This window comes from Lepidochelys olivacea (assembly GCF_965140295.1).
Source record: "Lepidochelys olivacea isolate rLepOli2 genome assembly, chromosome: 8".
In the NCBI taxonomy this organism is placed as follows: domain Eukaryota; kingdom Metazoa; phylum Chordata; order Testudines; family Cheloniidae; genus Lepidochelys; species Lepidochelys olivacea.
The window spans coordinates 41,685,289-41,710,260 of NC_140418.1; the positions used below are offsets into that span (position 1 = coordinate 41,685,289).

The window sequence follows — 24,972 nt, forward strand, 5'->3', positions numbered from 1 at the left end:
CATTATCTTGAAATCTCATGGCGATCGGGGGAGGTCCCGGATGACTGGAAAAAGGCTAATGTAGTGCCCATCTTTAAAAAAGTGAAGAAGGAGGATCTGGGGAACTACAGTCCATTCAGCCTCACCTTAGTCCCTGGAAAAATGATGGAGTAGGTCCTCAAGGAATCAATTCTGAAGCACTTAGAGGAGAGGAAAGTGATCAGGAACAGTCAACATGGATTCACCAAGGGCAAGTCATGCCTGACTAATCTAATTGCCTTCTATGACAAGATAACTGGCTCTGTGGATAAGGGGAAAGCAGTGGATGTGTTATTCCTTGACTTTAGCAAAGTTTTTGACACGGTCTCCCACAGTATTCTTGCCAGCAAGTTAAAGAAGTATGGGCTGGATGAATGGACTATAAGGTGGATAGAAAGCTGGCTAGATTGTCGGGCTCAACGGGTAGTGATCAATGGCTTCATGTCTAGTTGGCAGCCGGTAGCAAGTGGAGTGTCCCAAGGGTGGGTCCTGGGGCCGGTTTTGTTCAATATCTTCATTAATGATCTGGAAGATGGCGTGGATTGCACCCTCAGCAAGTTTGCAGATGACACTAAACTGGGAGGAGAAGTAGATACGCTGGAGGGTAGGGATAGGATACAGAGGGCCCTAAACAAATTAGAGGATTGGGCCAAAAGAAATCTGATGAGGTTCAAGAAGGACAAGTGCAGAGTCCTGCACTTAGGACAGGAGAATCCCATGCACTGCTACAGACTAGGGACAGAGTGGCGAAACAGCAGTTCTGCAGAAAAGAACCTTGAGGTTACAGTGGATGAGAAGCTGGATGTGAGTCAACAGTGTGCCCTTGTTGCCAAGAAGGCTAATGGCATATTGGGCTGTATAAGTAGGAGCACTGCCAGCAGATTGAGTGACGTGATCATTCCCCTCTTTGGCATTGATGAGGCCTCATCTGGAGTACTGTGTCCTGTTTTGGGCCCCACACTGTAAGAAGGATGTGGAAAAATTGGAAAGAGTACAGCGGAGGGCAATAAAAATGATTAGGGGGCTGGAGCACATGACTTATGAGGAGAGGCTGAGGGAACTAGGATTATTTAGTCTGCAGAAGAGAAGAATGAGGGGGGATTTGATAGCTGCTTTCAACTACCTAAAAGGGAGTTCCAAAGAGGATGGATCTAGACTGTTCTCAGTGGTGGCAGATGACAGAACAAGGAGCAATGGTCTCAAGTTTCAGTGGGGGAGGTCTAGGTTGGATATTAGGAAACACTGTTTCACTAGGAGGGTGGTGAAACACTGCAATGCGTTACCTAGGGAGGTGGTGGAATCTCCTTCCTTCGAAGTTTTTAAGGTCAGGCTTGACAAAGCCCTGTCTGGGATGATTTAGTTGGGGATTGGTCCTGCTTTGAGCAGGGGGTTGGACTAGATGACCTCCTGAGGTCCCTTCCAACCCTGATATTCTGTGTTTCTATGATAGCCAAACACAGGTAACATTAAATTAGAAGACGTATGCTTAAAGTATGTAGAAAGCATATGTAGCACACATTTATACCGAGGCTATTATTAAGGGCATCCAGGAGTGTCTATATTGTTCGTGCACCTCATTGCACTAAACCTTACAAGTGCTTTGGATGATCTCCTGAAGTCCCTTCCAACCCTGATATTCTATGACAGCCAAACACAGGTAACATTAAACATGAAGACGTGAGCTAAAAGTATGTAGAAAGCATATGTAGCACACATCTGTACCGAGGCTATTATTAAAGGCACCCAGGAGTGTCTATATTGTCCATGCACCTCTTTGCACTAAACCCTACAAGTGCTTTGGAATGGTGTGAACAAGCAACTGGTTTGTTTACCTGCCGCGTCTGGAGGTTCAGCCGATCACGGCTCCCACTGGCGCGGTTCGCTGCTCTGGGCCAATGGGGGCTGCGGGAAGCAGTGCGGGCCAAGGGACATGCTGGCCACCCTTTCCGCAGCCCCCATTGGCCTGGAGCAGTGAACCACGGCCAGTGGGAGCCGCGATCGGCCGAACCTGCGGACGTGGCAGGTAAACAAACCGGTCTGGCGCGCCAGGGGCTTTCCCTGAACAAGCGGCAGACCGGCATTGAGAACCACTGGATTAGAGGATCCATAAGGACTCGCTACTGCAAATCATTGAGCACTTGGTCCTGACACCAAATATTCAGCCTTTCCTAAAAGGCTCTTTAAAGAGATACATTATCAAAAGACATGTTGGGTAACTGATTATTTTTAAAACCTTATTTTTCCCAGCCTCAAAAATTCCTCTTCACTGTATGTCCATGAGAATGTGTGATTGATCTCTGAATACATCCCTTACTTCACTGGGCCTCTCTACAGTACTTTCGGTTAACGTGTGAAGTGTTGTGTCTGTAAAAATCTCAGGCACAATCAAATAGTGACACTCTTACTGGAATTGAGGGTTTTATGTTGAATAATGCTTAGTTTCTTGGCTTGTGTCACAGGGTTGGAATTTTGTTATTAAATGCTTGGCAAATGAGTCTGTTCTTTCAGCAATCCCTAATACCACAAATATAGTTAGAATGAGACTTGAAATAGCTTTGTGTGGGGTGGTTAATTATGAAACTTTCCCAAGCAACTTCATAACAAAGAGCAAAATTGTATTTGTCAGGCTCTTCATCTTCTGCAGTTGCTTGTCATGGGCCTACCTGAATACACTAGCCAGTTCATGTATTCTGTTTAGATTGTACAGACTGGCAGATAATGATTAGAAAGAATCACTGACTTCCATTCTGACAGCACTATGTCGGCGGGAGTTGCTCTCCCACCAATATAGCTATCACCTCGTTGAAGTTGGTTTAATTATGTTGACGGGAGAGCTCTCTCCTGTCATTATAGAGTGGCTACATGAGCAACCTTATAGTAGTGCATCTGCATTGGTACAGCTGTGCCGCTGTAAGCTTGCTAATGTAGCTGTTTTGTGCATCTCCCATTTATTGCTTTTTTAGGGTAAACCTGAACTAGTGAAATTATTTCCCCAGAGGCAAACTCTTTGCCACTTAGATGAACTACACAGATCCCTTTGTAAATGAAAAGGAAAAATTCCTACACATGCCCTGGGGTGTAGTTACCAGGAACTCAGCCTGGGAAGTGTCCTTTCCCTTCTTCATTAGGGATCACTGTCCCACACTCCTTCTCAGCGAGGTTTCACATTTCATTGTGTATTAGGTATTGGAAAAATATTTTTTTCTGAAACTATTCCCTCTGGAGGATCAGTACACTTCTCTTCTTTAAGTCATCAGTAAGGGATACGATTTTGTCATAGAAGTCACAGATTCCGTGACTTTCAGAGACCTCATTGACATTTTCCCTTCCCTGGGGTGGCAGGGCTGGCGCTGTCAGTCAGTGGGAGGCCCCGGAGCTCCAAGCCACCAGGCAATGGGGCTCTAAGCTTGTCACATTGTCTTTGGTTGAGAGTAGCTTGGACGCTTGTCTCTGAGGAGGCCAGTTGAATCACAAAGGGCAGAGTCAGGATAAGGCAGGGCAGGAGCATTAGCCAAACCTTGTTTCAAGGTGGCCAGGGCAGTCTGTTGGTCTGGTCCCCATTCCCAAATCCTGTTTTTCTTTAATAATTGGTACAGAGGCTTGGCTTTGTCAGAGAACATTTCAATGAACTCTGTGGAGAAATTAAAATTATAACTCATGGGGAGTGTGTATTGGTGGGAAAAATAGATGCTGAAGTTTTGATTGAGGGAAAAGATCCCCCTCCTCAAAGGTAATATAAATTGCAGCAGAGGAAGGCATTAAAAATACTATAGATTGTCTCTTGGAACAAGGGGTGCTTGCGCCTATGCAAAGTATCAGCAAATTCACCTGTATGGCCAGTCCTTAAGGCGGACAGGGTCACTTACAGAATGACAATAGATTTCCATGCATTAAATGCGGCCAGATTCTGAGGGATGCCATACCATACTGTCAATAGGGATCAACTGACAAAGATGGTGCACTTCATTCCCTGTGCACATCTTCCTGCTACCAAGGATAGTTCTTGTCTCTTCATCACACACATTTTCTGCCTCCATGGCCTCCCAGACCACATCACCTTACAGTGGGGTTCCCAGTTCATGTCTTGATTTTGACATGTGGTGTTCTGCCTACTATAGATGTGTCTCCATGCATCAGCTACATCCCATCCACAAACTGACATCCAATCATAAAGTGTAAACCAAGTATTAGAACAATACTTGTGATGCTTCACAAACTATCACCAAAATGACTGGGCCTCACTGATTCCACACGTGGAATTCACTTACAACAAGACCATGCCTCGACCAACATAAGCCTGTTTTTCTTTGCAAATTCTGGTTTCCATGGCTATTTCCACCCCAAACTGCCTACAGTTCCCACAGTCTCAGATCTGCTTCATCAAATCCATCAAACACAGGAAGAGTTCAAACAAAACCTAGATGGGGCTAAGATGGCATACAAACATCATGTTGACCATCACCAGCAGGAGGGCCCTACATTGGTGTAGGACAAAAGATGGCTGTTGGCTAAAAATCTCAAGACAGGCAGACCCATACGTAACCTGGACCACCTATTCCTAAGACTGTATGAGATTCACAGGCAAATCATCCCAGTAACTTTCAAACTTCAACTTCCCCCCTCCTTTAAGATGAGCCCTGTGTTCCATGTCTCCTCCCTTAAACTCTTCTCTGACAATCTCTTTTCCAAATGAAACCAACCTCCTGTCCTGATCCTAGACAGGAAGAGGAAGATATGGTACCTCATCAACTGGGAAGGGTACAGGCCAGAGGAGCTGTCCTGGGAACGAGCCCAGTATGTGCACACTCCTGAAAAAGTCAGGACCTTCCACAGGGCCTGCCCAGATAAGCTCAGTCCCAAGGGAGGAGGTACTGTCAGGACTCCAATATTGAACCCAACCCTTCTGGGTCCCTAGATGGCATCCTTAGTCTCCATGCCACACTGAATCACCCCCTAACCAACAGAAGTAGTGCTAAAGGCCTATAGCCACACTGCAGTCATGCCACAGACCCGTAATTGGCTGGACAGCATTCTGATTGAGTACCTGGACTCTATAAAGACCCCAACAGGAAGAGGAAGTTGTCTGAGCAACAGGCCATTGCCTACTGCCCTACCTGACCATGCCCCTCTGCCCCACGATGGCCTATGTGGCCCCGCCCGACACTGCCTCATCTGCCCCTGCCCTGCTACCCCACCCAGCATGCCTGACCTTGCTTCGCCACTCCACCCCACCACACCCTGCCCCATCTGACCCTGCTTCTCCCAACCCTGCCCCACTGCCCTGCCTCACCCTACCTTGCCAACCTTGTCTCCCTAATCCGCTGACCTGGCCCCATTGAATCATCCAGCTACTGACCCCTGCAAGAGCTCAGACCATTGTCCTGGAGGCCTCTGATATCAATTGAAACCCCCAGCTACCTGACCACACATGCACATGTGGACTCTAGCCTGCCTCTTAGTCGGCATCAGCCACAGCATTACAATGTGCCAGGGCCCTGAGAAGTGTTTGCTTCAATCTAGGCGGTTTCGTAGTGACAGTGGCTAATGGGAAAAGGCACTATTAGTATAATACAGTATTAGTAGAGTATTACAGAACAACCTAGGGTATGTCTAACCAGCAATTAAACACCCACAGCAGGCCGGAGTCAGCTGACTCAGGCTCGTGGGGCTGTTTAATTGCAGTGTAGACTTTGCAGTCCAAAATTGCAGTTTGGGCTCAGGCTGCAGCCCAAGCTCTGGTACCCTCCCACCTCAGGATCCAGCCCGAGCCCAAACATCTACACCCCCACAGTTGTACAGCCTGAGCCGCACAAGCCAGTCAGCTCACCTCGGCCAGCCACAGGTGTTCAATAGCCAATGTAGACAAACCGCTAGAGGCCCCAACTGAGATCCAAGCCCCATTGTTCCAAGCAGTGCACAGACAGAGTATAAGACTGTCCCTATGCCAAGGAGCTTACAGTTGAAATAGACAAGGCAGACAAAGCATGGAAGGGGAAACAAAGGAATCAAGAGACAATGTAATGTGCCCAAGCCAGTGATAGAGCTGGGAATAGACCCCAGAAGCCCTGACTCCCACACAGTCTTGCTCATATTTTTTATTGGTGCTCATACACGTTCGGTTCAAATGTCACTGCTGTCTGGGGTACATCATGGTTAGTATTTGGAGCCTGGCTTGCAAAGAACTCCTTTGAATATGTAATAAATAGGAATCAGTGCAGTGCTGCTTATTTCTGCATCTACAAGTGCCCTGAAATGATGGCTGTTAGAGGTTTGAACTGTGAAGCCCAACAATGCTGATGTCAATATCATTGCTGATTGTTTCTTAAGAAATACTCCATTAACTCATTCATTTTATTCTATTTTGAATTTTTGAGACTCCTATCCTCAGCTGTAGGTATCTCATATAATAATAATCCTGATGAGAATAACCATCCAGCAGCATAACAAAGCCTACACACAGTGGGCTTTTCCCAGTGCCCTTTACACTAGTGCCCTTCACATACTCACCCCAGTACCCTTCACACCCAAACCCATGCTGTCATCTCCCCAGATGCTGACATAGAGTCTAGGTCTTTGCAGCACGCCTGAAAGCTCAGAAGAGTTCAGCTACTGTGGAGCAAGTTAGGGAGCAAGTTCAGAAACAAGGGTTCCTTGCAGAGTGCTTTGCCAACAGCTGCCATGTTTCTCTGCCAAGGGAGAGCCAGCCTGAGGTGTGCTGCTGGCTGTGGCCATAACAGGCTGGTATGGGGAGAGTGGCCTTGCTTGCGTAATCTGGTTCTAAGCAACACCTTAAAATGCTTACAGTTGGATGCAGTAGCAGAAAGCCAGTTCCTGGGGTGGAGAAGTAGGAATTCTTCGAGTGATTGCTCATATTGATTCCAGTTGGGTGTGCACATGCCGTGTGCACAGTCGTCAGAAAGTTTTTCCCCTAGCAGCACCCATCAGGTCAGCTGTGGAGCCCCCTGCCTGGAGTGGCGCCTTCATGGCGCTCAATATATGACCATGCCGACCCAGCGCCTCCTCAGTTCCTTCTTACCAGCAGTGACAGTCGTTGGAACTGTAGCGTCTTGCTCAGCAAGTTCTGCCACGTTTCCCTAGCTTCGTTTGTTTATTGTTCTCTGTACTTATTAGTTAGTTAGCAGTTGGGCTGGGGGGTTTACCCTCTATCCCAACCGCTTTTCCTTGGGAGGGCTTACATGCCCAAGTCCCAGGGGTTCAAGCCCTGCAAGTCCTGCAGCAAGCCCATGCCAATGGGTGACCCCCACGACACTTGTCTAAAGTGTCTGGGGGAGGCTCACCAAGCCAACAGGTACAGGATTTGTAAGGGGTTTCGCCCCAGAACTAAAAAGGAGCGAGACTTTCACCTCAAGCAGCTCCTTATGGAGGTGGCACTAAGACCACAGCCTCCAGCAGCACGGCAAGACCTGGCGCCGGTGACAGTGGTGGAAGCGGCACAGCGGAAGGACTCTGGCAGAAACTCATGGCACCGCAACTCCCCAGCACCGAAACCGGCAGGATCGACCTGGCTGTGCTCCCACTCCACGGTGCAGAAGCAGCATCGGAAGCAAGGGAGGAGCAGCTCTCCATCCCAGAGGCCCACCCCTCTGGAGCTAGCCATGACAGTGCCAAGGTCACCCACTCTTCGCAGCAAGCCTCTGGTACCACATCAAGTGGCACTGTCTCGAAGCAAACCGGCGATGCTCCATCCCTCTGCACCGCTGATAGAATCACGACCCCTCTCACACAATCACAGCACCGGTCCGACTTGCGGCACTGCTCCAGGTCACACCAGAGCTCCCGCTCGTGACACCGATCTGTGTGTCGATCCCTGTCATGCAGCAGGTCCCAGTCCTGGCACCGGTCCCGGTGCTGCTCAGTGACCCCACGCAGCTCCAGATAGCGGCCCCGATCCAGGTCATGGCACCACTCTCCAGCCTCGCGGCACCACTCTCCAACATCGTGACACTGCTCCTCAGTGGCACCGCTCTCACCATTGCAGTCCCGATCCCGATCTTCGGACTCAGAGACAGGATCAAGATACTCCGAGTGGGGTCGGCACCAGTCGGGTCGGCACCAGTCGGGCCGTGGATGCTCTGCGGTGGGGGCAGATTCTGCCTTCGCAGTGACAGCCATTCTGGACCCCCTGGGCATACCACCAAGCATAGGGCACCCAGTCTAAAGGCTTCCGATCGGCCACCTCTAAACTGCGAGTGCTGGAGGCTTCCGCCAGTTTTCCCACTCCAGGGGTGCTGAGGAGGTGCCATGCCCACGCCCCTCCATGGAACCAACTCCAACTCCAGTTCTTGAGCAGAACACTGGTCTACCTGGTCCACCCAGCGAGACAGGACAGGAGGTCCCTGAAGTGCAGGAGGGACAGGAGGACCCTGTCCCCCTATTAGCCTCCTCATCCTCCTCCCCAGATGACGCCATTGCAGGCACTTCTGTCTCCGGACTGCCCCCCATAGACAGCCACGCCCACCAGGATCTCCTTCGCAGGGTGGCGCACAACGTGGTTCTGCAGGCCAAGGAGGTGGTGGAATCGGAGGACCCGATGGTCAACATCTTGGCCCTGGAAGGTCCTTCGAGGGTGGCTCTGCCCCTCATCAAGACCATATAGACCAATGCCAAGACTATCTGGCAGACCCCAGCCTCTATCCCTCCCACCGCCAAGGGCGTTGAGAGGAAATACTTCATCCCATCAAAGGGGTACGAATACCTCTTCATGCACCCCTGCCTTGTTCATTGGTGGTTGTGGCAGTGAACGAGAAGGAGAGGCAGAGGCAACAAGCCCCAGCGCCAAGTGCCTGGACTTGTTTCGGCACAAGGTGTACTCGACGGGGGGGCTGCAACTCAGGATTGCCAATCAGCAGGCAATTCTGAGCCGGTATAGCTTCAACTGTTGGAACTCAATGCTCAAGTTCAAGGAGCTGGTGCCAATGGAGTCCAGGGAGGACTTTGTAGCGATAGTGGAGGAGGGCAAGGCGGTGGCACGGACCTCTTTACAGGCCTCACTGGATACTGTGGACTTGGCGGCACACACTTCGTCCTCTGGTATCACCATGAGGCATAGCTCATGGTTGCAGGCCTCAGGCCTTCTGCCCGAGGTTCAACAGATGATGCAGGACCTGCCTTTTGATGGGGCAGGCCTGTTCATGGAGCAGACTGACTCTTGGCTGCATAGCCTAAAAGGCTCAAGGGCTACTATGAAATCCTTGGATATGAACACCCTGGCAACCCAAAAGAAACATTTCAAGCCCCAGCAGCAGCAGCAGAGCTCCTACCCTCCTTGGCCAAGGCAGGACTTCTATAGGAGAAGGAGAAGGAAGCCTTCCAACTCCCCTTCTGGGCAGGGCCAGGGCTCGACTAAACCCTCATAGGGTTCCAAGCAGGCCTTTTGAAGGGGCACCCTAGTACGGTGCACCAGCCTTGCTTCTGGATCCTTCCCCATCTTTTTTTAATCGTCTGTCCCACTTCTACCATGCTTGGTCCCAAATAACTTCGGACTGCTGGGTCCTCCGTACGGTGGAAGTGGGATATCCTCTCCAGTTCTGCTCTCACCCACCCCCCAACCCCCCTTCCCCGTCCCTCTTCAGGGACCCCTCTCACAAGCAACTCCTCATGCAGGAGGTGCAGGCACTCCTTGCCATGGGATCGGTGGAGGAGGCTCCTCAGGAGCTATGGGGCAAGGGATTCTACTCCCGATACTTCCTAATCCCCAAGGCCAAGGGGGGTCTCAGACCCATTCTAGATCTGTGTGGACTCAACAAATTCATGGTAAAGTTGAAGTTCCGCATGGTCTCCCTGGGCACCATTATTCCCTCCCTGGATCCCAGAAACCCTCAAGCAGTGTACTAAGGAGTCCCCTTCCACAACCCTCAGCCTTCCTTGTCCCTGGTTACGGATGCATCAGCTCTGGGATGGGGTGCGCATCTGGGAGACCTCCAGATACAGGGCTTATGGTTGCAGGATGAGCTCTCCCTACATATCAGCATCAAGGAGCTGAGGGTGGTGCGCCTAGCCTGTCAGGCTTTTCAGGCCCGACTACAAGGCCAGTGCGTAGCAGTTCTAATGGACAACACCACCACCATGTTTTACATCAACAGGCTGTGGGAGTTCTGCATAGTCCACTCCATTCACCTGGAAGCATCCCTTCTACCAGGAGTTCAGAACATGCTGGCGGACCACCTCAGCAGGTCCTTCCACACACACGAGTGGTCCATCCGGCATGATGTCATATACCTCGTTTTCCAAAGGTGTGGGTTTCCCCGTGTCGACCTGTTTGCCGCCCGCCACAATAGGAAGTGCCCAATGATTTAATTGGGGATTGGTCCTGCTTTGAGCAGGGGGTTGGACTAGATGACCTCCTGAGGTCCCTTCCAACCCTGATATTCTATGATTCTGCTCCTTCCAGGGTCACAGCCCAGGCTCACTCACAGACACATTCTTTCTACCCTGGACGGGTCGCCTGCTCTACGCCTTTCCCCCATTCCCTCTTGTGCACAAGGTCCTGCTCAAGGTCCTCAGGGATGGTGCAGAGATAATTCTGGTAGCTCCAGCGTGGCCTCAACAACACTGGTACACCACGCTCCTGGAGCTGTTGGTGGACACCCTGGTCACGTTGCCTCTCCTCCACAACTTACTCAGGACCACAGTCGCCTCCATCACCCCGACCTGTGCTCTTTCCACCTCACGGCTTGGAAGCTTCATGGCTGAACCCTGTGGAACTTCTGTGCTCAGAACAAGTCAGGGAGGTTCTCCTAAGCATCAGGAAACCCTCCTCTAGAGCCACATATCTGGCAAAGTGGAAGAGATTCTCGTGTTGGTGTGACCACCGTCATACACCCCCTCTCCAGGCACCTGTACCTCTCATCTTGGAGTACCTCCTATACCTGAGACAGCAAGGCCTGGTGGCGTCTTCCATAAGAGTACACCTTGCTGCTGTCTTGGCCTTCCACCCAGGAGCGTCCAGTTCGCCAACCCTATGGTTGGTCGCTTCCTCAAGGGTTGGACCTCCTACATCCCCAGATCAGGCAGCTTGTCCCCACGTGGGACCTTAACCCGATCCTCTCCAGACTCATGGGGCCCCCATTTGAACCATTGGCGACTTGCTCCCTCCTGTATCTGTCATGGAAGGTAGCCTTCCTGGACTCCATTACTTCTGCGAGGAGGGTGTCTGAGCTAAAGGCCCTCACCTCTAACCCACCTTATACGGTTTTCCACAGGGATAAGGTGCAACTCAGGCCTGACCAGGCCTTTCTTCCCAAGGTGGTGTCACACTTCCACACCAATCAGGACATTTTCCTGTCTCTTTTATCCTAAGCCTCATGCCATAACCGGGAGCATAGGCTCTTCAGGCCTTGTCAGCAGCATTCTTGGCCCAGGTCCCAATCCAAGAAATCTGCAGGGCAGCAACTTGGTCCTCGGTACATACCTTTACCTCTCACTACGCCATCGTCCAGCACGCCAGAGATGATGCAGCTTTCAGCAGAGCGGTGCTACAATCAGCGTTTCCTTAACTCCAACCCCACCGCCTAGGTATGGCTTGGGAGACACCTAATTAGAATTGACATGAGCAATCACTCGAAAAAGAAAATACAATTACTCACCTCTCGTAACTGTTATTCTTCAAGATGTGTTGCTCATATCTATTCCAAACCTGCCCACCTTCCCCTCTGTCGGAGTAACCGGCAAGAAGGAACTGAGGAGGTACCAGGTCAGCAGGGTCATATATTGAGCGCCATGAAGGCGCCACTCTAGGGGTCTCCACAGCATACCCCGACGGGTTCTGCTAGGGGAAAAACTTTCTGATAACTGTGCACGCAGCACGCGCACACCTAATTGGAACGGATATGAACAACACATCTTGAAGAACAACAATTATGAGAGGTGAGTAACCGTTTTTTCAAATTCCCCCACCCAAAATTTCAAGTCACTTCCCCTCCTACCCACAAGGGGGAGGCAAAGAAGACATTCATTCTGTCTGGTGTGTGTGTCAGAATCTCCCATGGGTGCCAAACTGCCTCCCACTTATTCCAGAGCATGTCCACACAGCTACCAAAACCTCCAACCTTTCTGATAGCTTTCTATGCTGCCAAGTCTGCTTAATCAGTACAGTGCTAAACCCCCATTGGAAATATTGTTCCAGCATTCAGTAAAATGAATTTAACACAAGGAAATACTAGAATCATTGTATTAATCATTTTTATATTCAGTCCATTAACAATCTGGGATGTTCAGAATGCCTAGGGGAGTTAGGCACACAGCTCACGTTGACATTTCCCACACATTTCAGCACAGCAGTGCAAGAGAAATGAAGATAGGATTGCCAGTTGTGGTTGGACGTATTCCTGGAGGTGTCATCACATGACATAATCTTTAATTAAAGATTCATCTTTAATTCCTGGAGACTCCAAGACAATCCTGGAGAGTTGGCAACCCTAAATGAAGATACCTTTCTTCAGGTTTAGGGCCTACCTGCTGTGAAGTACATAGGGACCTGTAATATCACTATAACTTGCATGTTTAGGATTTGATCTGCTTGTGCTGTTGATTCCTCATTGGAAGTCATTTATAAGTCTCTCTTTGACATCACTGAGCTGCTGTGAAGATGATAGTGAAGTAAGGCTAATTATGATATCTCTCTCTTGCACACATAGAGCTATTGCTAATTAGGAACCTAGGGTAAAAAATACAGAAAACAGAATCTAGGTGCAGAATGGTTTCTAAAGAGACTCTCCTACGTTTTCCAAGAGGAGTCAGCTGCTCTTTAAACCATGGATAACTGACTTGCTTTTGAAAGGTAGTTAAAGTAAACTATTTGAGGAAAAAAAAGGAGTACTTGTGGCACCTTAGAGACTAACAAATTTATTTGAACATAAGCTTTCGTGAGCTACAGCTCACTTCATCGATGAAGTAGCTCACGAAAGCTTATGCTCAAATAAATTGGTTAGTCTCTAAGGTGCCACAAGTACTCCTTTTCTTTTTGTGAATATAGACTAACACGGCTGCTACTCTGATACCTGTATTTGAGAAAGCAAATTCATTCAAATTCATTTTCGCCTCCCTTTTCCCCTCCCCCCTCATATATGTGGTTAGAAGAAAAAAAATTGATCTATTCCACTCTAATTCCGATATTCAAGCAGCATCCTACTCCTATAAGATTTTGTTAAAGACCATTGATGACATCACGAAAGGCTTATTAATTATGATGACATCTCTTCAGGGTGAGAAACAATTGCTGTAATTAGGGAAAGCAGATGATTTAAAGTCTGATTCATTTAAGGAGTTTAAAAAGACAGTAGCATACCCAGTCACCACTTTTTCCATTCCTTTTCAAAGCACAGATGCTTCCCAATATCACAATTACGATTTCGCCAACTAACTGCATTTAATACTATGATCTGTGCAATGTCTTAGAATGCATTTTAGGGTCAGTATAAAATATATATTGATTAAACCTATGCAAGTTTGGCTCTGGTTACTCTCCATCTTGACAATGGATGAAATCCTAGGCCCACTGAAGTCAGAGGCCAAGCTACCACTGATTTCAGTGTAGCCAGGGTTTCATCCAGTCTCTGCAGACCCTCTGTGGTGCCATGTAATGAGCCATTGGAACACGTTACAGTAGTGAATCATTAGGGGTTTGCGTTTTTATCCCTAGGATCCAGAATTCTGCAACAGGAGGCTGAGGGGTTTTCCATGGTCTAGACACAAACTTGTGTTGAAACAGACCATTTGTGACCCGTAACTGGGCAGAGATTACCGGTACCAGTGAGAATTCGGAAACCAATGTATTTAATGCACAGTCATTTATTTGAGAGAAAATTACACAAGCAGTTAAGGTTACATGGGACACATCGTTTCCTATAAGCCTTAGTTCCCCAAGCATAAGGCCTTAGTAACTATGTTAGCTCTATACTGTATCCTGATTGGCAAACAAAGCAGGCATATCTACCAATTCTGGATGAATACTTCTTCTCTTCTCTTCTTTCCGCTATCAGGTACTTGAACTGTCAGTGTTCCCCCGAAGCAGAGTCTTGATTACTCTGAGCCCTCTGGTTCGAGGATCCCGCAAAGGTCCCTCGGTGTGGAGCCTGGGTCACTCCGAGCCCTCTGTCTCACAGCATCACGATCCTCTTCAGATGTTAATTGAGGAAATTAGTCTGACTAATTTACTTTGCTTATCATTTATACCTTTTGTTCTCAGAGGAGTCACAAAAATATGCCTTGTGGGCATTTATTACTGGTATACTCTAATTAATACTTTGGAAGGGATTGCAAAGTGAACACAAACAGACCAAAGCTCAATCATCGTTTACCCTCTCATAAATCATTCACATAAGCTCTCAGCGTGCTGCCATCTGAACTGGTCATTTTGATCCAGGTCAGCTTGTGCCAAGCCCACCAATCACATGATACTACGTTTTCTTTACTTTGTGAGCTGGTCCCTGCTGATATTCCAAAGTTCGGAATTGAAACATACATGCCCATCGAGCCGTTATTAACCATTCCAGTGCAGTTTCAGCACCTCCAGTAATTTTCCACTTCATTTATCTAATGCTAAGAGAATCCTGCTCCCAGAATCCTCTAGCAAGTTCAGACATACCAAGCCATACCAACTTCAGGCTTGCCATATTTATTCATATCAATCACAGCAATTCAGAATAATTTGGCACCGTCTCAATAACTTGTACTGAAATAACTAAACCAGATTTAATTCACACTCTTTTTCAGTGGAAGTCTGGTGTGGACACTTGTACTTGGGAATGAAAGTGTCCTATTTCAGTTTTGTTTAGAATCATAGAAGAACTGGTAATTGAATTTACCAATAGAAGAATTTAAATTGGTAAAAACCTATCAGTTGTATCAGCAGTCACATCTCTGGGATGATGCAGTGCCTGTTAGCAGCACTGGGCTAAAGCTCCTTTCCCATGTAAAGACTTTAGGATGACTCTTGGGAAGAGATGTCCTATGCTCCCTGTGGCAGGGGCTCTTTAATAGTAACCCCTAGCTCTTCTCAGCAGATCTTACAGCCCTTTACAATGGAGGTACCGTATCATTAGCCCCATTTTACTGAAAAGGAAACTGAGGTGCCCAAGGTCACCTAGTAGCACAGCTGGGAATAGATCCCAGGTCCCAGTCTAGTGCTTTGGCTATTAGACCACACTGCCTCTCCCTCTCTACATGACCTTCCTCTACCTGCTTCCGCTTGTGATCTAGTCTTTAAGCCTGGCACCAGCAGAGGGAAATCAATGACAGTGGGAGTTCAGGTCTGAGATCAAAAGGCACTGACAGCAGTGGAGCAGCAGAGCAGGTTGGTAAGGAGAAGCTGTTGGCCCACATGGATGGGGTGTTCAAGGGATTGCTGCTGGGGAGTAAGGCGAGGCTTTGTCTTGTACAAGGAGAGGGAAGAAACTGAATGTATGCATTTGTGTTTAGAGGAGTCACACCTTTGTTTTTAAATGTAAATATAAATATTTCCAATAGATTATTTGTGTTGCTTTTGATGGCCAAAGGAAGTGCCTCTGGAGTTCAGCGGCTATGGATAGATGCCATTTGCTGTGCCCAGTTAGAAAACATTTCTAAACTATCCACGTGGAAGTCAGTGGGAAGGGCCATGGTCAAACAGTGGCTGCCCCAGGCAGTTGCAGGAAACAGATCTTATATATGGACACAAATCTAACATCAGGAATCATAACATTCAAAAACCGGTAGGAGAACACTTCAACCTCTCTGGTCACTCAGTAACAGATTTAAAGGTGACAATTTTGCAACAGAAAAGCTTTAAAAACAGAGTCCAATGAGGAACTGCTAAGCTTGAATTAATACGCAAACTAGATAACATTAACTTGGGTTTGAATAGAGACTGGGAGTGGCTGGGTCATTACACATATTGAATCTGTATAAGTATCCTCACACCTTCTTGTCAACTGTCTAAATGATCCATCTTGATTATCACTACAAAAGTTTTTTTTCTCCTGCTCATAATAGCTCACCTTAATTATTTAGCCTCTTACTCCACCTTTTCCTGTTCTCTGTATGTATGTGTATATATATATATATATATTCTTACTATATGTTCCATTCTATGCATTCGATGAAGTGGGCTGTAGCCCACGAAAGCTTATGCTCAAATAAATTTGTTAGTCTCTAAGGTGCCACAAGTACTCCTATTCTTTTTACCTAACCCCAGTTCTCCACTATTCCCACTTGCTGGTTCCTTTGCTGTTTTGGGACACGTGCGACCTTTCATTTGCTGAAAGGTGTTACTTGGCTGGTAGCTTCAGACTTGTTGCATTTAATGTCACTCATGTGGTGGCAACAATTACTCATGAGTTTATTTTGGAAGAGAGTGAATGGTTCTGATACAGGTGATTAGCTTTGTCATTGCATTGAACCCTCTGTGCCTTGTATGTCATGTAACCCAAACTGCTCTGTGAAAGTTGCTTCAAATGTTCCATAGCAGGAAAGTCAACCCCCAAACATATACTTTTCTCTCATTTTGCTATGCTTTACACTGGGTATTTCATTATTAAACTTGGCATTTCCTTCCATGGACTTTGCCCTTGGTTTCTGTGGGCTGGGACATATAATTTGACCACTCACTCAGATATAGCACAATGTTGCTGGCTGGTGTTGTATTAATGTGAAAGACATGGTAGCTAACTGTGTATATGGCTATGGTAGATTATATGGTTTTCCAGTTACTGGTAGTTAAACTGTAGATTTTCAAAGGCTTCTATGAACACCCCTTGTCCTCAATGAAACTGGTCCATGCATGGGGGAGGAGAGCATGCCTTTATCTTGGGATCCCTACGTACTAGAGTTATATACAGCTTCTGGATGCAATGTATGCTGAAGGGATTGGATGCAAGGTGGCTGAGTTAAGAGGATTTGCTCATGAGCTGCCCAGATGATGGTAAGATCCCTGGTAAGGAAAGAAATAATCACAGTCTACTCAAGATGGATTGAGTTAAAACCACGCATGGCCCACATTATCATTTCCAAAAAACTGTTCTTCCCGTGATACTGCTTTCATAGTGAAATTCATCTTCAAAATTCTAGCTGTTTATTTTGTTTTGAAAGTTGCTATCCAGGACACTAGGACCTTGTGCCAAGACTAAACTAGTCATAGAACCAGAAGCTTAGAAGGGACTGCAAGTGGCCAGTCCAGAGTCTGTTTATCCACAATAAAAAGATGTACCAGCTCTCATCAAGACCAGTAAAAGCTTACAAAACAGAGGTCACCCTTTCACCTATCTATCCTCCCTCCACCTGCTACTTCAGGAAAAACCTGAGAGTGTGGGCTCTTTCAGACCAAGCCGGGGATTGAGTTCCAAGGTCAAGGACCCTTCATGGAAAATCCCTTGCCACCATCCCCCAACACTCCTCTCCCGCCCTTCCCCGCACACCCTCTGTCAACAAAAGAACTCCATGCTGCTGCAGTGCTTACGACAATTTTCCTTTTCGCAGTGCAGACTGTCTCCTCCCTCCACAAAAAAAAGAAATCTCCCTCCCCAGTCTCACTCTGCACCATGACACAACGTAACACAATTTAGTTCTAGCCCTCATACCACATTCAAAAGCGACAATCCCCACTACTGGCTGCAGAGTGTCTCTCGTGAAGCGGAGCAGGGGAGGAAATCTTCACTCCTTGGTTCTTCTCCACAAAGCTCATAAAGCAGGAGGAAGTAACTGGTGTCCAGATGGGAGACTCTTCACTTCCTGAGTCTCCCGCCTTTGAACTCTCTCTTCTGGAGCAATGTCTGCAGGAGCAGGACTCCTTGCTCAAGGGCCTTAGGGCCATGAAAACAAAAATCCAGAAATCTCCAGAGAATCATTGTTAACCTGGAGTTAAGACGAAAAGAACCTATTGGGGACTGGTGCACTCATGGCATGGGAGTTATCAGAATACAAGGGAACTAAGACATTCAAATATTAGGTTACGACAAACCCAAAAAATCTTGGCTGTTTTGCAAAATAAAAAACAATTTCAGAAAGAAGAGGGCAGTGTATGCGCTGTGGCACTTTCCAGTTGAATCGCAAGTTCTCCCTTCTTCCTCTGCTTTTGGTGCAATGTTTGGAAGCTGTTTCCCAGCGGAGCATATGCCTTCTCCTCAGCAGTAAAGAAGGGAAGAGACATCGCTGATCCTTATGCACTAAAAGTGATAGAGGAACAGCTGCCAGCTGCACAATGCCCACTTCGGGGCTTCAACTGCTTGGCTCAGCCAGACTTAAAGGGCAGTTAGCAGGGACTGTAGTCTCATCCATGAAATGGTCCTGGGAGAGAAGCTACTTTGTTTTTGTGCCTGTTGTAGTTGTATCACATCCAGTGTTAATTGTCATATTTGTATAAACTCTAGAGTCCAATAGGTGGCTCCAGGAAGATGTTTGAAAATACAAAGTGTGGATAATTCAAATGAAGAAAACTCTCTAAGACTTAGCTCCTTGGAAACAGAACTGCTGTTTAAAAAAGTCCCTGAATAAAACCAGGAATGAAGTACTGCACTGAAGCTTGCTGTGTCTGTTTCAAGTGTATACGTGTAAATTAAGAAGAGCAGAAGTTACTTGAAGGCCGTAGTGTGGGAGACAGATTGCAGTCCATTTTCTTTATTACTTACTCCTGATTCTATTGTCTTCTGTACAGTTTGCTGGAACTTCATGAGTCAGAAATTAATCCTATGACTGAGCTTCCTTCAGCATCAAATGTCCCAGTTCTCAGATCTAACCAATACTGCATTATTTTTTAACTAGCATTTGGAAGGACAACATACACTGTAGATAATTATGATGAATATAGAACAGCTTGCAAAAGATGTCGCCAGAACAAAAAAACAGCGTGGTTGCAGACAGATGTGACCAGTAATATATATGTATATAAAATGTGTGCTGCAGATTTGGCAGACAAAGAATTGTGGGCAAGAAATAGATTGAGACAGTATGGTTTTGCAGAGTTTTCATGAAAGACCTACTCTTCATGATAATGGCTGGGAAAAATAACCAGGAAGTGAGAGCGGGAGAAAGCGTTTGGATGTAATCAGAAGGCAAATGAGGCCTCAGCAGAGAGAATAAAAGCTGGATTTCATAACTAGAGAAGTGTCATTTACCAAACAATGTGTGTTGTTTTGCACAATAGAAAGATAGTTGTACTCAGACAAGCAGACACATTTATTTATCCTTAAGCAAATAATAAGCCAAAGTACTTCAAGTGCAAGGAGATAATGGAAATATGACTGCGAAAGAACTCCTTTTTCTCCTACCCATGAAAGTGATAACCCAAGCCTTAACTCATTAGCGGGATGCTAGATATGGTACCTTTTTGAGATAGCATTCATCAAACTTAGGATGGCTCCTTGCACCTCTCTTTTCTGGAGAATGGGGGAAAGAATCTCATCTTTTACAAGTGGGGTCTAACAGATGTGTGTGTTTGGGCCCCGGAGACCATCCGTTCGGCTTATACTACCCAATCTAATCCATAAATGGTACACGGTGAGAATGTGATCATAGGGCAACTTTCACCATACCCATGTATGCTAGGCACAGCAGGAGCAAATAGCAGCACAAAATTGTCTTCAGTCACTCTGCCCAAGTAGGTCCTAGACAGGGATGATGAGCTCTTGCTCTTGCTCATTATCCTCAAGAGCACTCCAGTGTGGAGTCATGCCAGGGTCACTTCTGTACACTAGAAGGTTGCATACTTTGTAATCTGTACTTCAAAGGTGAACTCTTTGCACCCTTCCACTCCATCCTATAAGCTCTCTGAGTGCCAATCTTCCATCCCTTTCTATTTCAGGGACTTCCTGCAGCTCCTCCAATCTCCTTCCTGCCGGAGGCTCTGTGGGCTCCCCGCTCCCTCATTGTGTGTCCCTCATTCCTCCCTCCACCCATACCAGGGCCCCCCATTTATCTTCCCCATGCCAGTGGCTCTGTTTTCACCCTCTGTCCCACTTTCCCTTTCAGGGGCTCTGTGTGCCCCTCCTCCCCACAGAAGGGTCCTCCATTTTCATCCCTCTTTCCTTCATGCCAGGGGCTCTGTTTGCCCCATTCCCACCTTCCCCTCCATGCTAGAGGCTCTGTGTGCCCCCCATTCCAGGGTCCCCTGGTTTCCCACCACCACCAGGGATTTCATGTGGCTCTCTTCTCCCATACCAAAATCTCCCATTTTCTCCCTGCCATGTTAGAATTGTGCACTCCCCAATTCTCCCTGTCCCCCAGCACCATTATTTGTTTGGGAGGTAAGTCATTTAGAGTGTCAAAATGTCAACATGTTAAACTCTGTAGAGAGGATGAGCAGAAATGTGTTGGGGGTGGTGTTATGCTTGAAGGTGTTAATGGGTGCAATGAACCAGTTGTTTTCTGTAGACAGTTGCAAAGATGCTTGAACTGTGGCTGTGCAAACAGATGTCAGAGACTCGAAGTGTCCCATATTTTCCCCCTTTTGGTTTTCTGATTTTCCCCAAGATCAGTAGAGTTCTGCCCATTGTTGTCAACAACATCTCCTGGAATTTTGGAATTGCTCAGATGTGGAGTTCAAAGGTTACCGCTTTACAGACAGACAGACAAAGTTGAGTGAATGGCATAACAGCCACCTGAGGCAAGTCCTGCAATGAAGCAGACTCAGGGCATGTCTACACTGGCAAAGTTACAGCGCCGCTCAGAGTGCAGAAGGAAAACCGCTATTGTGTGTTCACACTGACAGCTGCCTAAGCAATAGCCTGTTCACACTTGCGACGTTATTTGGAGCGGTGCACTCTGGGCAGCTATCCCACAGAGCACATCTTTCTCTTTTGCTGCTAAGACTTGTGGGAAGGCGGAAGGGGTCGCGGGGCATCTCAGCAATCCCTGTGCTTCCATCTGCATTTGGCGCCATCTTTCAATGGTTTGTGTACTTCGCGCCCTGCCTCTTTCAAGCTGCAGGAATGTATCCCAAACTACTGACCAGTATGCTGCTCGTTCTGACCAACACATCACGAGTGGCAGTGGAGTTATTCCTTAAACTACAAAGGCAAGAGGAGTGTGACATTTATCTCGCCATGCAAAGTAGCTACAACATGAGATTGCTTGTGGAATGCCACTTTTGGGCTCAGGAAACAAGCACTGAGTGGTGGGATCACATTGTGATGCACGTCTGGGATGACGAGCAGTGGCTTCAGAACTTTTGCATGAGGAAACCCACATTCATGGGACTGTGTGATGAGCTCACCCCAGCCCTGTGGTGCAAGGACACGAGAATAAGAGAACAATTATTTTATTAAAAGACAACACACGGAGGAGAGAGTCAAATGAAAAAATTCATCAGCGGCGAGAGGAAGGAGGGATGGGGGAAGGGAAGGTCTCAAGAGGAGGAAGGGTTCCAGGACGACTACAGATTTGTGTATGTCCAGGGATCATACCCAACCTTCTCTTTTGGAGTACAATGCAGTGGGTGCTGTACTTCAGCAGTGCCAAACTGCAGACAGGAAGGGAACTTTAAAATTTGCAAAGGAATGTACGGGGTGGGGATGATGGTTGGTCACCTGAGGGCAGGGCAGTAGAGTTCAAACCAATGACCTCTCTGGCATTGTGGGACACCTCCCAGAGGCCAATCACAGCTGTAATCACCATGGTGTCTACACTGGCACCGCAGCACTATATCCCTGGCGCAGAAAGCTGTACGCCTCTCGTCAGAGTGGTTTTTTTAGAGTGCTACAACTGCGCCGTTTCTGCACATTATGTGGCTTGGCAGTGTATACCTCTTGGGAGTTACAGTGCAGAAAGCTGCTTTACTGCACAGAAACTTGCCAGTGTAGACAAGACCTCAGATACTGCCCATGTGCAGACAATACCCAGCTGTACAGTTCCTCCTTCGCTGAGTTGACCATTGCCTATAAGAGAACTGCCCCTGCATGAAAAAGGAACATTTTGAGTATACTTGTATTTGACAATAGTCAGCATTCTCCTAGAGCATGTTGGAGTGCACACACTGACACCCTTAGGGCATGTCTATACTTACCAATAGATCAGCACTGCTGCAATCGATGCAGCGAGTGTCGATTTAGTGGGTCTGGTGAAGACACGTTAAATCGATGAGAGAGCACTCTCCCATCGATTTGTGTACTCCACCTCCCCAAGAAGCATAAGGGAAGTCGACAGGAGACGCTCTCCCGTCGACACAGCGCGGTATAGCCACCACAGTAAGTGGATCTAACTACATCGACTTCAGTCACATTATTCACGTAACTGAAGTTACATAAATTAGATCGATTTACTGCAGTAGTGTAGACTAGTGTACATTAATTTTGCTTTCACTGCTTCCAGGCACAGTTTTCTCTTTGGCTGTTTCCAACTGCGTTATATCTGGCAGCCCTGCATGTGGTTTGTGATTATATAACTAAAAGATTCATTGTAAGTAGCCTAGGCGCTCTTGGCTGTTTTAAGTAGAGTTTGGTACGGGAGATTTGTCACAGTAGAAATTCCACCAGCTACCAAATTGGTCATTATTCTTGGTTATAAAGTTAACATTTTTAAATGTGCAGGAAAAATGAATTTGGCTTTTAATAGATTAAACCCATTTTAACAGTTAATTCTGGTCAGATGAAGCCATCTGATTTCTGTGTGAATTCACTCTTTTGCCAGGTTTTTAATTGCTAAAATGTAAAGCCTAATATTTTATAAATAAGAGTCCAGGTGCTGTTATGAGCAGATAACTGTGTGAAGGCTATCATCACTGCCCAGTGGACAGAAGAGAACTAAGCAGCCCAAACATTTATATTTAAGGCTTTCAGTCTTTATATTTAAACCAGAGAATTCCCAGGAAAAGAAATATGCTGAAATTAATATAGAGACTTGTTAAATATGGGTTTAAGCTGAGAAATTACAAGCTATTTCCATTTTCTGCCATTGTTTTAGGCTGTTTCTAGCCAGTCTAATGCTAGGGTGATTAACATGGGACCATGGAGCACAAAATATAAATGGCCAATATGTAGGGCTTTAAAACAAAATATTTATCAGTTCAAATATATGTTTTAATGAATTTACTTAATTTAAATACAAAAAGCAGAAGATCCAGTTCTCCATACTGCAGTCTCTTTTCTCCTTTGCATTTTGTCAATGGGTCTAAATGGTTTTAAATTCAAAAGTCATATGGTATGAATAAAAATTCTTGTAGGGATTTCTGTATAAATACCCCTCTGTCTTTTATTGTCAGCAGTGTTTTTTCATCAAGTAGAACTCTCTAGGAAACTACACGCTACTGCCATAGGAGTTGCTATGTAGGAGAAACTTCTGAACATGAAGTTATTTCAAGAAGATAGACCTATTTCATGACAGTTTCTCTCCCAAGTACAGTAATTCTTCGCTTAACGTTGTAGTTATGTTCCTGAAAAATGCGACTTTATGCGAAACAATCTTAAGCAAATCCAATTTCCCCATAAGAATTAATGTAAATCGGGGGGTTAAGTTCCAGGGAATTTTTTTTCGCCAGACAAAAGACATTATGTACATATACAGTATAAGTTTTAAACAATTTTAAACAAACCGTTTAATATTGTACACAGCAATGAATGATTGTAAAGCTTGGTTGAGGTGGTGGAGTAAGAGGGTGGAATATTTCCCAGGAATGCCTTTCCACTAAATGATGAACTAGCACTCGGCTGAGCCCGCAAGGGTTCATATGCTGTTGTGAATGAAGCCTCACACTCTACAAGGCAGCATGGACTGAGGCAGGAGGGAGGAAACACAATAGATGCAGGGCAGTAGCTGCAAACACTTCCCTGCGAAAACTGAACATGATGATAAACCCATGCTATTCAGCTGAAGAGCACCATTCCCTCCTCCTGACAGCACATGCACAGCTGCATAGGTGCTGACTTTCCAGAGTGCTGGGGGGTGCATGCATGAGTGAGAGAGAGAGATGTGCAATGCCCCTTTAAGTACTCTGATGCCACTTCAGGTATGTTGCCCTTTTAAGCAGATCAGCCAGGAAGCAACAGCTTCCTGCAAGCTCCCCCCGATTCTGTCTCCAGCCCTGTGACTGTCCCCTCCTCCGCTTTGTGGAGAGGGGGTACTGAGCGGGGGGGTGGGGGCAGGAACAGGGAGACATCCTGATATCAGCACCCCTCTCCCCCCCTTCCTCAGCAAGCAGAAACTCCCGAGAGCAGCTGCAAGATAGAGGGCAGGTCAGGAGCAGCATGGCAATGCGGGGAGAGCCACCTGAACTGAGGCTGGGCAGTTGCCGAGCCACATACCTTACAGGAAATTTTGTTTCAGAGTAACAGCCGTGTTAGTCTGTATTCGCAAAAAGAAAAGGAGTACTTGTGGCACCTTAGAGACTAACCAATTTATTAGAGCATAAGCTTTCGTGAGCTACAGCTCACTTCCTCAGATGCATATCGTGGAAACTGCAGCAGGCTTTATATATACACAGAGAATATGAAACAATACCTACTCCCACCCCACTGTCCTGCTGGTAATAGCTTATCTAAAGTGATCATCAGGTGGGCCATTTCCAGCACAAATCCAGGTTTTCTCACCCTCCATTATTAGAGCATAAGCTTTCGTGAGCTACAGCTCACTTCCTCAGATGCATATCGTGGAAACTGCAGCAGGCTTTATATATACACAGAGAATATGAAACAATACCTACTCCCACCCCACTGTCCTGCTGGTAATAGCTTATCTAAAGTGATCATCAGGTGGGCCGTTTCCAGCACAAATCCAGGTTTTCTCACCCTCCATTAGAGCATAAGCTTTCGTGAGCTACAGCTCACTTCCTCAGATGCATATCGTGGAAACTTAGAGCATAAGCTTTCGTGAGCTACAGCTCACTTCCTCAGTGAAGGGTGAGAAAAGTGGAGGGTGAGAAAAGTGGAGGGTGAGAAAACCTGGATTTGTGCTGGAAATGGCCCACCTGATGATCACTTTAGATAAGCTATTACCAGCAGGACAGTGGGGTGGGAGTAGGTATTGTTTCATATT

The 24,972-nt window shown here is 46.8% G+C and overlaps 1 protein-coding gene and 1 long non-coding RNA gene across 7 annotated transcripts in view; one reads left to right on the forward strand and one right to left on the reverse strand.

The window, feature by feature from the left end:
• Positions 1–14,304, reverse strand: part of LOC311525055 — a 35,986-nt gene extending 21,682 nt beyond the window's left edge. The window contains exons 1-2 of one of the 2 annotated variants that reach the window (XR_014712667.1): positions 13,973–14,304; positions 11,450–11,571 (exon numbers count right to left, since the gene is read on the reverse strand). This is a non-coding gene — a long non-coding RNA (uncharacterized lncRNA). The remainder of the gene's footprint in view (positions 1–11,449; positions 11,572–13,972) is intronic. The other variant, XR_014712666.1, reaches the window with a different exon arrangement.
• ATF6 (activating transcription factor 6) overlaps positions 1–24,972 on the forward strand; it is a 419,899-nt gene that overhangs the window by 186,328 nt on the left and 208,599 nt on the right. The gene's annotated exons all lie outside the window — the stretch shown is intronic.